The 17,399-nt window shown below is 31.1% G+C and overlaps 1 protein-coding gene and 1 long non-coding RNA gene across 3 annotated transcripts in view; both read right to left on the bottom strand.

Moving 5' to 3' along the window:
* Positions 1 to 17,399, bottom strand: part of LOC130443621 (uncharacterized) — a 257,601-nt gene that overhangs the window by 126,234 nt on the left and 113,968 nt on the right. The window lies entirely within an intron of this gene.
* On the bottom strand, positions 14,958 to 16,433 carry LOC130443623 (uncharacterized). The gene is made up of 2 exons (XR_008909868.1): positions 16,327 to 16,433; positions 14,958 to 15,271 (listed from the first exon to the last, which is right to left on the bottom strand). It is a non-coding gene; the product is annotated as an uncharacterized LOC130443623 (long non-coding RNA).

The raw sequence follows: 17,399 nt of genomic DNA, 5'->3' as shown, positions 1-17,399 counted from the left end.
TCTTGGTACATTAAAGTGTTTGCCGCTTTTAAAAAAAATCATTTTTCTCTCTCTAATCATTCATTTAACTTCTGTGTTCAATTATTTTCGTTTTCCTTTTGAACTCGAAGAGGGTAAACGAAAAAAAATTTGTCACAGTGTCAGTGTATTTTTTTTGGAAAAATAGCGGTATTCTATTCCATATTTGGTCACTTTCCCACTAGTATCGATGTGACATAAAAGTAGAGTGTCTAAAAATATTATTCAGTTAGCTGTAGCTGTGCCATTCAAATACTTCATTCAAACAGCAACACATCAAACTCGGTATTTTAAGGATTCTTTCGTAAAATTTCCTGATGTATGAAATTTCTGAGCACAATTTGGAATGAGAAATTAGTATTTATCACTCTTTTGTTTTAGTTGGCATCTCTGCTGCCTGTTGTGTTTTGTACAAACAATGCACCTTTTGCAGGATGTTTCTTCTCCTGTACATGTTCCGGGAAATGTACTCAATATTTTGCTTGCAGGAGAGTCAAATAATTTCCCGGAAATGGTCGCCCATTTATTGGATAATATGATAAAGAGATAATATGCGATACTCAGTCAAAAATTCACTATTCTTAGTGTTGATTTATTCAAATACAAAACATATGCGTTATAAACAACAATGCGAATCATGAGGTGAATATTTTCCACTATTATTTTACTCATTTTCACACAATTGGAAAACAAGCCGTTAGTTGATCTTCAGTTCCGTTATTTTTCCCATTTTTCAGTTTTTCGTAAAGATTTTTCACATTGCGTTCTCACAGATCCAATTGCGTTCACGTTATATTATATCAATTATTCAAATACGAAAGAAATCTAAAACAACCTAATGAAGGAACAAGCTAATAATTTTTATTTACCAAAATAGTCCTTCCAAATAATAGTTGCCGTCATTGTTCTCACAAAACGCGTTTCGGTAAGTATTCGATACCGTCCTCGACTTAAGAAAATATTCCCATCAAATGAAACAGGAAAAAGTCACTGGGAGCCATATTTGGTGAATTACGGTGAGTGTTATCATGCAATGATGTGTAATATTTCCCTGTTATTGTCAACTTTTTTGAAGATAGTCGATAAGCACAATTACTTTTCCGGGTGGTGAAAGCGTCTATGCCTTTTTCGGGGCATGTTTGTATTTTACAATCTCTCTAACTAACTATTTTACTTCTAATATATAAAATTCTCGTATCGCGGTGTTTGTCGTCTCCTCCGAAACGGCTTGACCGATTCTCATGAAATTTTGTGTTCATATCGGGTAGCTCTGAACATTAACAACATCTATTTTTCATCCCCCTAAGCTTTTGTTTTTATTTTTTCATGGCACAGCATTAAAAAATATATACAACCCTAAATTTTCAACCCTCTACGATCAACCGCTATTACTTGTTACTTATAAACTTTAATTTTTTGGCAAGATTTTTGTTTCTGACTTGACTTGACTTGAATAAAAAAACTCATATTACTCCCAATTTTTCACCCCTACTTTTCCATCGCGATTTTATTTTTTCCAAATATCCGCAATAGGATTGCAAGATGGCAATCGAATATAATAATTATAGTATTTATTCTTATTTACAATTTCCATTTCCTTTTTGTATCGATCGACTGTTATATGTATCATTTTGATTTTTCTGTGCAACTCTCATATTAATTTTATTCTTATCGTAAATTTATCAAGTGCAATAATTCTTAATTAATAACTGTAAAGTCAGTTTTTACTCTCATGTGAATAAACACGTGTTGTGAGCTTCCACTAACAGCGGCCATTATCGTACCTGTACATATTTTACTTAACATTTTTTGAAAATAGTTTCAAATCAAAAGAGAAACCTGTGCGTGTTTAATAAATATACGTGTTCTATTATTGCGAAAAGTAAGTCAAATAATAAGCAAACGAATACAATATTAGGTCACTGTGTTTCACAAATAAGTATTTTAACTTGATTTATTTATATGTCACATGTACAGTCAGCAATGCCAGCAAGACCTAAAGGGACCAATTTGAGTCGTCGAACAATCAAATCTAGAGTCATGCAAGATATAAGAGTATGAAGATCAGGCGAACAAAACAATGCAGATGTGCGTGTGAGCACGGCACAGTTATGTCAATCATAGTCACAAGAGGTACGAGATTAACGAAATCAACTGAGACAATTAGAACGAAGAGAAACGCGCAGATTCATAGTAAACAGACGTAGAGGAATTGACCAGCAACGCTAACAAATTTCTCGAGCATTAACATCAGATTTATTTCTTCGACTAGCATTCCAGTATGAGCCCGATGTAGAATATTAGGCTCATTTCAAAGTGGTTATTGGACAACTATGTGTGGCATATTCTCACCCAATTGATAGTAAAAATATGAATAACTATTTTTGATGTCTAGACAGCTATCGAAAATTTTAATTTGAAATATATTTGTTACTTTAATAAAGAATACTTTATCAACCTAAATAAAGCATACTTCCATTGTACATCCCTATAATACACTTATAGTATGTTAGTTATTTTTATTGAACTAGAAAATATTTCCTAGATATAATTTATATGGCCGAACAACGTTTGCCGAGTCAGCTAGTAGTCTATAGGTTTTTCTAATAAATGTTATAAATTTTCAGAGCCATAAAACTGACTAGCAAGCTGAGGTTATATAAATGTCTAGGTGCTATGAAGAGGACAAAGAATATATCAATCTAGAAACTGGAGTAGTATTTTAACTAAACTGATATTGTATGACGAATTATCATATATAGTAGTGATATTTTCAGTAGTCTGAATGTTTAATTGGAGAGAATCTAGGTGTCCTTTTCGTGAAGCGATAGACGACGATATGCAAGTAATCAAATAATTCGGTGCATGAAATTTTATAGCAACAGTTACTCTGCATCTATTTCAACTAATATATCTCCTACTCTGATGTGTTGCACCAATCATTAACAAGTTTAAATCCGTTCTTAACTCTTTACACATTTTAAAACTAAAGACATTCTCGAAATATAGACATCTGTTCATGGTAATAACGTAATGAAGTTAAAATATGTTTACAAGAGGTATGAGAAATTTAGAAGAGAAAATGGAATAATTAACGACGAAAAACTTTCTTCGGTCCTAAAAATCGATCAAAATAATTGGTAAAAAATTACGTTTGACTAATGAGTGAAGAAAAATATTAAAGGATGGTCAACGGCTTTCTTTTTCCTCGTGTCAACGCACTATGCTACAAATCGCTTTTTTTCGAAAAATTTCGTTCGTCAGAAGTCTTCTTGTTTATCCGACTCACATGCCAGATTCAATACTATGTGAATTTGGTTCTTCCCAAGAGTTTTTACACAATTTCTTATATTGAGAAGGCTCCAATAAAGCAGAATTTCAACGTTGGGATAAGTGCATTGCTAGGTGATGGAACTTTGAAACAGATTAATTGATTTATTCACATGATGTTTGTTATTTAGAAATTAATTCATCCTGTTATATGTTCACACTCAGTACATAAAAAAGGTAGTGAAAAAATAATACACATAAGAATTGAGTCGTGGCAGCGAGGATGATACATATAAATAAGTGTCTAGGAAGAAGAAACGATACGAATGAATAGAACATAATGAACTTCATAATGATAAATGAATCTATAGTACGGGTAGTCTTACATTTATGAGGCATATGGAGCTCTTCGCCATTTTATTTATACTTTTCGTTATATGCGCTTCTCATAAAAATGCTCAAATGGAATTAGAAAACTGCTATACAAAAGTATACTAATTAGGCAACATAAAGAGTGCTGGATCTAAATCTACAAACTGGTGTATTATTTCATTGCTCTTTAATTTTTACATTAAAGAGATATTTAATAAAGTTTTAGAGAACTTTGATAACTGGGTTGATGGGAAACTTTCAACAATATACGATACGCTGATGATAGTCTTTTAATAGTCAGCTTATTAGATGAACTTCGTAGACTTTTAATGTAGTCTTCTATAAATACGAATTAAAGCTTAATACGAAGAAAACTAAATATATAACTAAACAACAAAATATACCAGAAGGAGAAATCACATTTAATAACGTCCAAGTAGATCAAGTTTAATTAACATATGTATATGGGGATCGTAACAAATAATAAATTTGACCTTAGAGTCGAGATATGAGGAAACTAGCTTTTGCAGAAATAATCGTAACCTTGATCTACGTATGAGGATGACACAATGTTATATCTTTCCTGTGACTTTATATGGCGAAGAGGCCTGAATGCTCACAGAAAATCTGCTCTAACTTTTGGAAGCGTTAGAGATATGAGTTTATCGCAGTATTTTGATGATAAGTTGAATTGATAGAGTTACAAGCAACGAAGTTCTTGAGCGCAAAAACAATAATTTAGGAAAAGACATCACTATAAAAAGGCGTACATTAGAATACTTTGGTCTTGAGAGTCAACATGGGAGTCAACGATAGATAATAATCACGGTATGCGAAGAAGAAGAATGGGCTTCAAGTGAATCATAATTTGAATCGAATAACACGAGCAAGGTATGTAAATATTTATAACGTTACAATAAAAGATTCGATTTTAGAAACAATTTATCTCCGAAACAAATCCATTGTTCTTTAAAAGGCAATAAAAACGGTATGCAGAGAAACAAAGAATACTCTTAGATTTTAAATGTAAGTAATATATATATATATATACAATCCGCTTCTTCTACTTTGGTTTTTAAATCGAATTTCGGAGTATTATCATCTCTCTTATGTCTACAATGATATTCTAACGATTCCCACCCACCACACAATCTTAACGACCGGAACGATTTTAAAGAGCAATTAACATAAACTGTTTCTAATTTAGGCCGTTAAATAACGAAATTAAGAGGGCAAGTTACGAGCACCGGGTTATCTCCCTAAAGTGTGAAACCCAACGAGAGAGGAATAAACGATAAATCATTTGAATCTCTGAAACGAACTAAAAGCGGTAGATGGCGGTCTGCCAACACCAGCCTGATGCGACGGAACAAACATTAATACTTCAAGGATAATGAAGTTTATCCTTTTCGACACGCACATTCCGCTATTTCACCGCAGATTCGGACGAAAGGAAGTGGACGCCCAGCATTATATATGGTTGATGCAATAATTAAATTTTTTTATTGAATGGAAATATTCATATGGAGGAGGATTGACGTCAACATCATGTTGACCAATTTTGGCAGCAATACGTAATTTATGAACCTGCCATTACTTGGTCATTAATGCAAATTTTTATTAACTATTATTTGACAAATAAGATTGATGGGACTAGAATAGGATGGGATATTAGAGCTTGAAGTTTAGCAAACATATAGAGTCTACTGTTTTTTTTTTGATATCAAAAATGGTTTCCAATGTTTAATAAAATTAAGAGTAATATTCATTTTTGATCCTTTTTCTCCTAAGCTTTCTGGACAATGATATTCAAATGAAACAAAGGACTGGTAGAAACAGCAAATTATATTTAGGATAAAAATAATAAATAAATCTACTCATTACTATATCTACTACAATTCTATTTTTATGTGGTTTTGGACGCTTGGCTTCCTCTAGTTTTAGTTTGCTGTTAAGTTTCTCACTTTCTTGTTCAATATCTGAACATAACTATAATATAGGTATGAGTACTATATATTCTAGCAAAGTTTGCGTATTTTTCCATTTGCTATTGATTTACCAAATTCGCCCCCAACATTTGCTTACTATGTAGACGACCATTGTTCATTCTGGTACGATGAAAATGGTAAATTATCATTTATAATATTTTTAAGCTGGAAGCACAACTTTCTATATTTTGATAAAGTTCATTATTTTCTCCATGTCTTATTTGGGGTCTCTTATAATATAACTGACCTTAAACAAGACATAAAATACGTAAAAACGTATTCTCAAGCCTGTGATATGAACAATTTATTTCTGCATTATTCCATCAATCTATATATTTGTAGCAAAAATGAAGAAATTTATGATGTATCCCTTCGAGTTTAAAATATTCGACCAAAAAAATAAGAAATTTTTTTATTTTTTGGTTTTATTTTAACCCATTATGGAATCGTTATAGGTTATCAATCATTTCATACTATATATGTGAGAGTCATGAAACGCATGGTAATTGTTAAATAATACATTATTAATTATCGTGAAGATTTTATAATGTGCATATTGTTCATATAACTACTAACAAAATCCATATTATATATAGGTGCTTCACGCAGACCTTTTAGGCCCATGGCATAGAAGTGATTCCATTCCTCGCTTTCATATTTTTTGTTTTTGTTTTCCAGTCTTGAATTCCTCTCTTTCTCTCTTAGGTCTCCCATCACCTCTATGTACCATCTTCTCCCTGGTTTTCCTTTCTTATGTTCCTCTTTGTTCTATGTCCATCATTTCTTTTGTTGCTCTAGAATCGGACAATCTTTGTAAGTGAACCAGCCACTCTATTCTTTTGGCTAGTTCTGCTTCTCCAAATAAATTACTTATTTTTAGCGTCTAGTATCCTTCTAAATATATTTCTTTCTCATATATCTAACTTCTCACTCTCAACAGCTTACTGTTGGTCTTATTATTGTTTTGTAAAGATGTAGCTTTGCCTTTCAGGAGATTTTTTGAGATCTTATTATTTCGTTCAGCGCTCCAAACTGTTTACTTTCCCTCGTTATCCTCGCTTCCAGATTATTTCCCTTGTCACCGTCGTCCTCGATATACAAAACTTTAACCTTATTCGAAGTTTATTGCCTTTATTTTCGTTCAGTTGTATTGACAAATTTCTCATTCTTCTTCTCCTTTGTGGTGTTGTCATCACTATGAACTTCGATTTATCTTCGTTGACTCATTGGCTCTGCAAATATATATATATATATATATATATATATATATATATAAAGGATCTCCCAGTTTAAGTCCTCTATTGGGCTGGAAACATTTTGATATTTTTTGTTTGCCTTTATCTTCGTTATTGTATGTTCGAGCATCATTTTGGTAAGACTTTTTTGGAATACTAAGATCGTTCATAATGCTGTACAAATGGTTTCTATTCACAGTATCGTAAGATTTTCAAAAATCTATGAAGGTTGAGTTTTTCTCCATATACTCTCAAACTTTTATCTATGGCTACCTCGGCAGTGTGTGTATTCATTTTATTTTACCTTTCTTGTGTATTGGTACCGTTATTTCCATTTTCCACGTTTCTGGTATTGTCTCTTGTCCCTATATACCAACTGCTTATCAAATAATATATTCTCGTCTTCAGTGCAGTTCTACCATGTTGAAATTGAATTTCATCCTCTTCCGAGGACGTTTTTCAGTCCCTGAATGATTTCTAGTATCTTCTCCTTTGTTGGTGACAATATATTTCTGATATTATTCCAATTTTGGGTTGTAAACTTCTCCCATTGTCCACCTTCGTTTTCTGCATTTAATGTTTCTTTAAAATGCTCTTCCCATCTTTGGATCATTTCGGTTTCATCTATTATCATTTCCTCTTTTTTAATTATTTGGATAAATAGTATTTTACTCAACTAGTCCTTGTATTTTATTTCTTTAAAGAAATTATTTATTTCTTTGTTTAGAAAACTTTCTTCAGAGCGTCTAATTCTGCTCTCTATTCCTTCGCGTTTCTTCGATCTACACATCTCCTTCGTTGTTCTTCTTCGCTCTCCATACAGTTTTTTATTTTCCATATAATTACTAAATAAATCGATATTATATTGTTGGTAATTGTAAATTTTGATGAATACGGTTTGGTTTATCTTCAAAAGCTAGAAATGTGCATCAATCTAAATATATGCAATGAATTGATTTAATTTGAAATAATTGGTATTTACTCCTAACCCCCTATGAATCAAGAAAACCTCTACTAAAATTCTAAATCAGGAAAAGGGGTTGTATAACAACTTTTTTGAGAGAGGTCTCAATTCACTGTTAAGCGATATAACCAGTTTTTGAATTTGTAAATCAAATTAATTAAAATAATGCCTTTATTACATAATTATGCAATGAATCCAGAATCTTCCACAACAATCAAAACGATTTTAGTGAGTATTTGAAAGAATTACATTTATAATTGATAAATTCATTCGTTAGGCCACTTCTGATTAGTATATTGATACATTTTTTTCGATTCCATAAGAAGTAATCGGGGGTATATTGGCGGTTATTCCTTCGTTCCAAATCTGACAATTCACTTCTTTTTACTCAGCTTTCAAGATTGAGAAAAAATTTCACATCGTCAAGATTATAATTTATAGTTATGAGTCCAATAGTTTGAGGAAATCGTTATAGTGATATTCGAAATTTCCAACAATTTGCTGGATGTAATCGATATATTTCAGGTTTTTTTGCATCCAATGCAAATATTCCTTCTATATATATGGTTCTGGTTATATAAATCACGTGTAGTAAATTGACGACTAAAATGCAAAAAAGGGTTTTCACCTCACTTAAGAAATTTGAATACTTTTAATCAACTAAGAATGCTTAGGAAAGCTGTGAAAAATGATGAAACTCTATATCTTAGTTTCGATTCTAAGGGAACAAACAGTGAACATAAAAATATCTATAGTGTGGATCAATAATGACAGAAGCAAGAAGAACGACGCCAAAAGAAGAATGGCAGATAAGTTTATTGATATAACAGAGACACAGCCACACACCATCTGACTTAAAAATAGGGGATGGCTATATCTATTAGATTAGTTGAAGTGATAGCTACTAATTTGTTAACAATGTTATAATTAGCGTGATAATTGTGGTGTAATAGTGTTAAGATAGTTAGTGAGGTTTAACATCGTACAATTTTATCCACGTACCTTACCTGATGAACGTTACAGTATCAAGAAATTACCTAGAAAACTAGGATTTACAGATCTAAAAAAATAATAACATGTGTAATTCAGAGAAGTTCGGTGCTTCTAATTAAGAACATTAAAAAATACAACACTATCGTTGCAAAAAATATGATATTATCTAAGAAAATTCTCCTTTCATCCCAAAAAACCTTAGAGGTTCCTATTATAGTTCAATACAAGAAAAAATTTGAATTGAGAGTTAATTAAACTTACAAAATATTGCTGAATAAATACATTAAACTATTTATAATATGTAGGAGGCATAATCAATAATAATTTATATAATATAATAATACTTGAAGTTTTTGTCATAACAAATACATTTCTTGGAAAATTATCTGTAATATTTTCTATGGAGCTTCTTACATTATGACATCTAAAAATATTAAAAATTAAGTCATAAGAAAAGTTCCAGGCGATAAATTTTAACTCAACTTATTTATAAACTAAAAAAGTAGTTAATAACTTTTTGCATCATGGTTCTGGAGTAATGTTAATAATTTGTAATAATTAATTTGAATTCATACTTCACATAGGTATTTCATACATTTGTATCGGGTAATGACTATCAATTATCCTGACATGGTGATTATAAACTCTGGCGAATAAAACTTTTGTTCGCCAAATTTAAAATCCAGCCTTAAAACATGATATAGTAAATAAGTTTTCAAACCATGTAATCCATTCAACTTCGGAAAAAAAATGAATTATATCATACAATAGTATTTTTATTTTGAGAAATGAAATTTATTCATGTACCAGGCTTTGGAAAATATGGAAATTATATGAATGGTGAAAGCAAATTACACTCGAAGTTTTATATTAAAATAAACAAGGAAAGGAACGGTTTCGTACGGAAAAGTGTGATGAATTTTCAAACTAGAAGGAGCTTTTTGAATAAGAAATTATACTAAGTAAGTATATGTCGTACAATCAAATCACTCTTTCAAAGAAATTGTGAACGTACAAATGGAAATTATGAGTGAAATTTCTCAATAAATTATGTTGTAGGACAAGGCAAGTTTGTTGGAGGAATTTACTATCAATGAAAAATTTTAGTATGGTAGTTTTCATGAGTGTCATTCAATTACAATCACATATAAAGTATTTCTACCTTTGACATATATATCATTAAGATTGTATCAAACTACGTAATGTCAATATAGACATTAAATGTTAGGGAAAAGTGGTTTCCCTTCGTAAGCTTTTTATATTTTGTTTTTCTACTATATAATTGATTGTCGGATTTATCTAGTTTATATACTCGAGTGTAACAAATATAAATTGTAGTTTGTTACAAAGAAGTACGAAAGTATTATGCCAAAGGGTTAGAGGGTTATAGCCATTTTTTTTCGATAAGATATTTAAACGAATGTATTGGATACGTTTGTAGAGTAGGTGGGGTACTTTTGTACGCCGTAGGGTAGATTCATACAGGATAATTGTAAAACCAAGTGTAATCGTTAAATTTTTATTAATTATAACAAAAATATTTATTTATCTAAAAACTAACTTTATAATACGTGACTCGGTCGATAAATCTGTCTTTACAAAAATAACAAAGACTAAAATCGTTTATCCTTAATTTACTTACTGATAATTCAATCGGTCTAAATAATATGTTTGTTATTTTGTATAACATCGTTGTACAGTTTTTGACAATTCAAACTTGAAGAAGAAAATGATAAATTTAGTCGATACTTTAGAACTTACTGCACATTTCAATTATTTAAGCTGTAAACGTAAAAAGCCTTGCCATTTTAGCTATGTAGCCCATTCGTGAGGATCGTGATGACAGTGTGGATGTCTTCTATAGCAGGGAAATAGAATGACTGTGATAATCCCGGTTTCTTCCGAAGATAAGATATTTTCATCTCTGTAACCGAATAATGAATAAGAAATTTTTCAACATAATAAACAGCAGAAGTCTTTTTTTCAAACTTCACAAAAACATAACAAATATCTTCAAACTGAATACACTGTTTACACTACTACCACACCAACACTCACGATTACACTGTCTAGCGCGCATTCCGATAACCAAGCTGTCGTCTTCAGAGACTGAACTGTATTGTTTATTATGTACGTATAGTTTACCTTCAGTCTCTGAAGACGATAACTTGGTTATCGAAACGCGTGCTAGACTTATACAACGGTCATCAGTCTCTTGGTGCATTTCTAAATCAACTGGAGAGAGTAAACTTTCTCACAAGCTAAATTGCGATCCTCCAGATGTCCAGAATCTTTATCGCTTTCTATTTTCTAATTTATTTTTCGCTTGTCTAGAATAAAGCTCCTTCAATCAACGTTTCACTGCTTTGGGTCTGGTTTCCCTTTCCTGTTTTCCTGTTCCTATTTTTTCAAATTTTTCCTCTTCTAGTTCAATTTTTTGAAGGGTATCTGAATATAAACGAGATTTACCCGGTTTTATTCCTTTATTGGTTTTTGGATATTAATTATCAGGTAGAATTAATAAAAATATCTCATTTTGCTAGAAGTAGAACACGTCATAAGAGAAAAAATATGTTATTGTGCATTTTATTTCATAAAAAAATAATTTTGATATACTTACTGGTGGTTGATGAAATATGAGGGAGAGCATTCGTATGCGTCCTCATCTATCCCTCTGTCTAACTGTCACTCCATGGTATGAAGTTCAAAATAAGCAATGTCAACATTAATCAATCAACAACCTTTTGTCAAAAACATAACAATTCTACTTATAATTACTAACGAAAACAGGTTACGATACAGTGATACAATCGGGAACACTTTTCCTTACATGAATGTTCTTTTTAACGAACGACTTGTTGATATTAAAGAGTGCATTGACTAGGGTACCATATTCAAAAATTGAATATTATTCGCTAGAACTAGTAGAAAAACATATACGATTGATAGAAGCAACTTCTTGTCTCTACTGTACAATTAACGATGGAGAAATTTTTGAAATAAATAGGTAGATATCAATAACTCAATAACTCTGAATTTACGTTCAAGCAATATTTACGAAGTATTAGTATCCACTTCAAATTCTCATAGATATGTCTTAATCTATCACACTAATATAACTTACACATTTTTTCTGTTATATACCTACCTATCAGTGTATTTGTTATCTGATCACATAAGACAGGCATCTCAATAATCGGAAAGTGGATTAACAAGTCATCAACATCCAATACTGCATCAATAATAAGTGGAATTTAATTGGAACAATGCATAAATTTTTGTATTAGAGCCAATTATAAAATAATCTAGAAACGGTTTATATACATGAATAGGAAGAATCTGTCATTTATGAAAAGAACAATTTGAAAAATGTTTTTAGTTTAAACTTGTAAATTTCGTTTTCATCATTATTTGTAATAGATAAAAATTATAATTCCAATAATCACTGTTTGAAAATATTTTTATTGTTGGAAAATAGTGATTTTCATGTGGTAGCTGATCTATTAATTCATATGTCAGGGTATTCAATTTCAGGTAAAATTTTGATGAATAATGAAATCAAGTCTAATCGTTAGAAACCTTCTTCATTACAAAATCATATTATTAATTAATATATACCCAAAATGAATGATAATTAATTTAAAAATATGTAAGAACTGAGAAGGTGAATTTTTTCGATAAATCGAACACTTCATTTTCCTTAATTAAATCACGTTTACGAGTATATATACTTTCATAAAATAATCAGTTTTGAACTACTTTAATTCTTCTAACTCATAATTGATACGTGTTAGTACTTATTTTATCTATAAGTAAAAGCAATAAATTTCCGAACGATATTGAATATTGATAGTCAACATTGAACAAGATAATAAAGAAATGACTTATCAATATCAATCTAGATGATAAAATAATGACTGCAAAACCGAAAAATGCTCTGCTCAAAGCCAATCAACACCGCATATGAAGTCTGCAGATACGCCGATTACCTGGCTTACATGATACCATTAGGGATCCAATTCAATCTGCCCTAACAATCGACTAGAGCTAGTATGTCAATGAAGGTCTTGATATAAATCCTCTCCCTAGTTTTATTCACCGGAAGGAAAAAGTATGTTCCAGAACTCTTCAAAATGAATGAAGTTGAACTAGCTCGTAAGGTAGGTATTAAAGATCTCGGGCTGGATTGTTGTTAAGAGAAGGAGCAATCTCAAAAGTTTTAATTTTTCTGTGAAGCTACTTTCCTCATGTATATCCCTTCTAATTATTCTACTTTGTTTTTAAAATACTGTTTCAACTGCTTGAAACACTACATGTTATGTAGCGAATATATATTAATAAGTTCTATCACATTATTATATGAATGGTGGAAATCAAATGGAGTTGTCTAGACAATAAGATTAGTGCACGGTTTCCACAACGAAAAGCCACCTGGAACTTCGAGAATCAAGTTTGGAAGTTTGGTAAGGACGACCGTATTTCACTGATTAAATTATAGGACTGAATATCATGGCGAAGTTACAAGTTCAATAAGATAATTACTCTCAAATTTTTACTTTAATAAAAGTCTCCCAAAACTTATGAGAGATAAATCACGCTCATATTTTAATACAATCACAGATTCATTTATTGATGTAACAAAATTTCATAACAACTTCAAGGAGAGCTTAAGCTCAAACTTCAATTTCGTTTAACTATCGTAATAAATCAGTTTTGTATGTGTCTTAGAGGTTAAAATAAATTAATGTTAAGAAATCATACTTATTTTATTTCAAGTCATTTCACATTTCAGGATATACTCCAGTACCTGAATTTAAGTTTCTAGTCATTAAAAACACATTATGTGCTTCCAGGGTTTCCTGAAATGATTAAATGAGAAGAAGAGATCTCTCAGACTTCCATTAAAGTTGTGCAATCAAAATATTTTGTAACTGAATCTGTATCAGTTTATTGGGATATGGAACAATATCGATAGAATCCGTTAGAATAATTATGTTTCTGTTGATCGGATCTCAAGATCGGACTATTTTGGACATTTGTGAGTGAACCAAAACATAGTAGAATGAAGCTACGTGCTTGATTTCAATCGGAAAATAAAATCTCCGTTTAAACTTTTATTACAATTGCTTATATACGATCTCATTTTACTCGGAATAACTTTTCAAACATTCTATTCAATTTTAAATATAAAACTTTATCGTTTTAAGAGGATAGTCTAGAAGTACCTGGCCTGACCTAGATATGGCTTTAGTTGCTTGAAACTACCTATGTATTAAGAAGATCACAATGTATACTGTATATATGTTTTAAGTTTAAAGACACCACGTTGTTTAGTATTTGTTCGCCAGTCATAAATTTTGAACGTTTTCAGTGAATTTGCATGCAAGCATGGAAAAAATTTCATTTCATCATTCGTTATGTGATACAATACTTTTATTTGAAAGGCACTAGCCTCACCAATATAAAAATTGAACTAAATTCTACTCTGGGTAGTCCATCACATCACACCCGCAACAAAAGAACAATCAAAACAATGGACTGAAAAGGGAGAACCGGCTCCAAAGAAGGCAAAAACCGTTACATCTGCATGCAAGGTCATGGTGTCGGTTTTGTCGGATGCACCAGGGATGATTTTCATTGACTATTTTGAAAAAGGAAAAACTATTAACTAATATACCAAAAAAGGCCATATTTGGCTAAGAAGAAAGAGTTATTTCATAAAGACAATGCACTAGCTCACACATCCGTTATATATCCGTTATATAATGGTCAAAATTAATTAATTAAAGTTTGAATTGTTACCTCATACACCCTATTCGCCACATTCAGTCCCCCCTCGGATCATACCCAGACTTGAAAAAATAGCTCGATGGTCAAAGATTTTCTAACAATGATATTGGCAGTTAATGGGTATTTTCAGGAATATGACGATTCTTATTATAAGAAAGTTATCAAATTTAATGAACTGGGAAAAGTGAATGGAGCTAAAAGGAGATAACGTTGAAAAGAAAATATATTTTCTTCCAAAATTTTCGTGTTTTCTTTGTTGGACGAGGAACTTCTGGGACCATCCTCGTAGATTTATGAACCGAATAGTTGAGTATGAAAAACACAAAGTTCTTTATAGAATACTGACAATATTTATTTAGTCATAGTCTCTAGATTACATAGACTGACAAATAAATTTTTTATGCTGTTCTTTTTGTATTTGTGGTGGATAAAATACGTAATGTAGAATCTATTGAGATATGTCATTTCAACTATTCTATATTATCTACTAACTTTTCTCACATTGTACGTTAATAGTCTTTATTACAATAACGTCGATACAGTTTATATTATTATTTCATTGTGCTTAATATGTCCTGATGACGTTTAAACGATCCCTTGTTACGTTTGTGGTGTATAAATAAAAATACTGGAAGATCAGCCTAAAAAGATAAGAAACATTGTGAGTCGTTTGTAGTTTGTTCACTTCGGTATTAAAATTCGACACCAAGATAAAATGTGGATGCCTATTAGTGTATGTGAAGAATATGTTAAAAAAGGAGGGGCAGTATCAATTTTAATTAATTATAGTTACATTGAAATTTATACAAGAGAATTGAATAAAAAATTTAAGGCGAATTGCTAGGATCAATTTTTATGTGTATGAACCAAGAATTTATCCTCCTTTCTATGTGTTCAGAATTTTCCATTCCTATAAATAATATGTCTTTTGCTATTCCAAAGCTCATCAACTCAGTTTTATTTTTTTAAAGCAGACGTGGCTTCTTAGCCTATTTTATAAATTTTGTGATCTTAAAGTTTTGGCACGGAAGTTATATATAAAATAAATATTCACTAATTTTTTGTCCTATATATTTTCAACCACTAAAATATTTTGAAAATGTGTGTAATACACTGTCCTTTATAAGTTATTCATATTTTATATTAACTGAAATAAGTTAAAACAGCATTTGTATGTTTGGTAACGATAAATAACATTTGCTATCCTTCTTTTAAACATGTTATTTTCTGATATTTATTTTGACTATATTACTACCAAGTGTAACTTGGCTTTTGTAGTTTGAATCGATAGTGAAAAACTTCTTATATTTATTACACGCAGAATGTAACTAATCTTTTCAGTAGTAGAAGTTTTCAAACAAATTTATTTATCTACTCAGTACTACAAATAAAGTTCTGTGACCATAAAATCAATCTATGAAAATTGAATTCGAATACAGCATCAAAATATCTGCATTTTCTCGAGTGACATATTCCACGATCAAACGAATAATTCAATTTCAATGTTCCTGCTACTTGAATGAAATAATATGAGAGCGTCACCTTCCTCGCTTTTCATTAGGAACTCAGTCCTACTCATAAACCTCTTCTCACAATTAAAGTAACGATCGTAAAGCTTTTTCTCACTCGGTGAGATTGTTGTAAATAAAATGTGATGTAGTTAATTTGAATTGAAACACATTTGAAGTACACTTACTCTTTTCTACACTCCATATAATCGAGCCAATGTATCCACTCTTTTATCTGAACAAAAACTAAAACGTCTGAAAAAATTGTGTGATAAAATATTTGCATGGTAAACTCACTCAGATAACACTTTGTTGAAACAGTATCCAATTTATTTCTAGTATGTATTGAATTTTGTTTGAATAGTATTGAAAGTGAAATATGATGTTTATATCGAGGATATACGAGGGTTATCCAAAAAGCTTCCGACCTAATAGAGAAATGAGAAATTTTTCTCATAGTAGGTAATATTCATTTCAAAACAATATCTCCTTCTAAGTCTATATATTCAGTCAAGTGAGGTTCTGACCTTTTTAACGTTACCAAATAACCACTGCCATTTTTTTCCTCAGCCTAATTCAATTATTCTATAGAGTTAGGATATATGCAAAAGTTGCTGTCAACCATATCTGGTGAAAACGGTACTTAAAATGCGGTCGCTTTTTCGCAATTCCTCCCTATACTTTATTAAGCCATGATTCATTATACCCTTCTGTTATTTTTTCACCTTCTTAAAGATAATTGATAAATACTACCTCTTCTCTTTGACTTTTCCGAAACAGTAGCCACCTTTGTAATCTACCGTGTTGATTGTTTTGTAGCGGTGTATCCATGTTTAATAAACATTTATGAATCGACGTCAAAAATCCAAAATCCAACTCATTCTGTTTAAACTACATCAATAAGGCATTGGAAACATTCGTTAAAATGCATTTTTGGAAAAGATCTGGATCACTAGAGCTGTTCTTAACACTACGAAAATTAACCTCCCGAAAGAAAGGCCTGTATATGAACAACAGGGACTATGAGAAGATGTACAGGGTGGCGAAATAGAACGTGTATTTATTAAGTGACCCTTTCGAGACGGCACTCCTCCAAACGCGAAAGCAAATTGGTGAAAAGTCTTGTCAATAAATCTGAGGTTATTGGTGCCATTTCCTGTCGGATATTTTCCTTTAGCTGGCTGATGTCCTTCGGATTGTTCCAGTAGACTTTATGTTTGAGGTGTCCTCACAAAAAAATCAAGTCAGGCGTCAAATCAGG

This window comes from Diorhabda sublineata, chromosome 4 (genome assembly GCF_026230105.1).
Source record: "Diorhabda sublineata isolate icDioSubl1.1 chromosome 4, icDioSubl1.1, whole genome shotgun sequence".
In the NCBI taxonomy this organism is placed as follows: Eukaryota; Metazoa; Arthropoda; class Insecta; order Coleoptera; family Chrysomelidae; genus Diorhabda; species Diorhabda sublineata.
The sequence above is the reverse complement of the archived record's forward strand: the minus strand, read 5'-3'. Positions and strand labels throughout refer to the sequence as shown.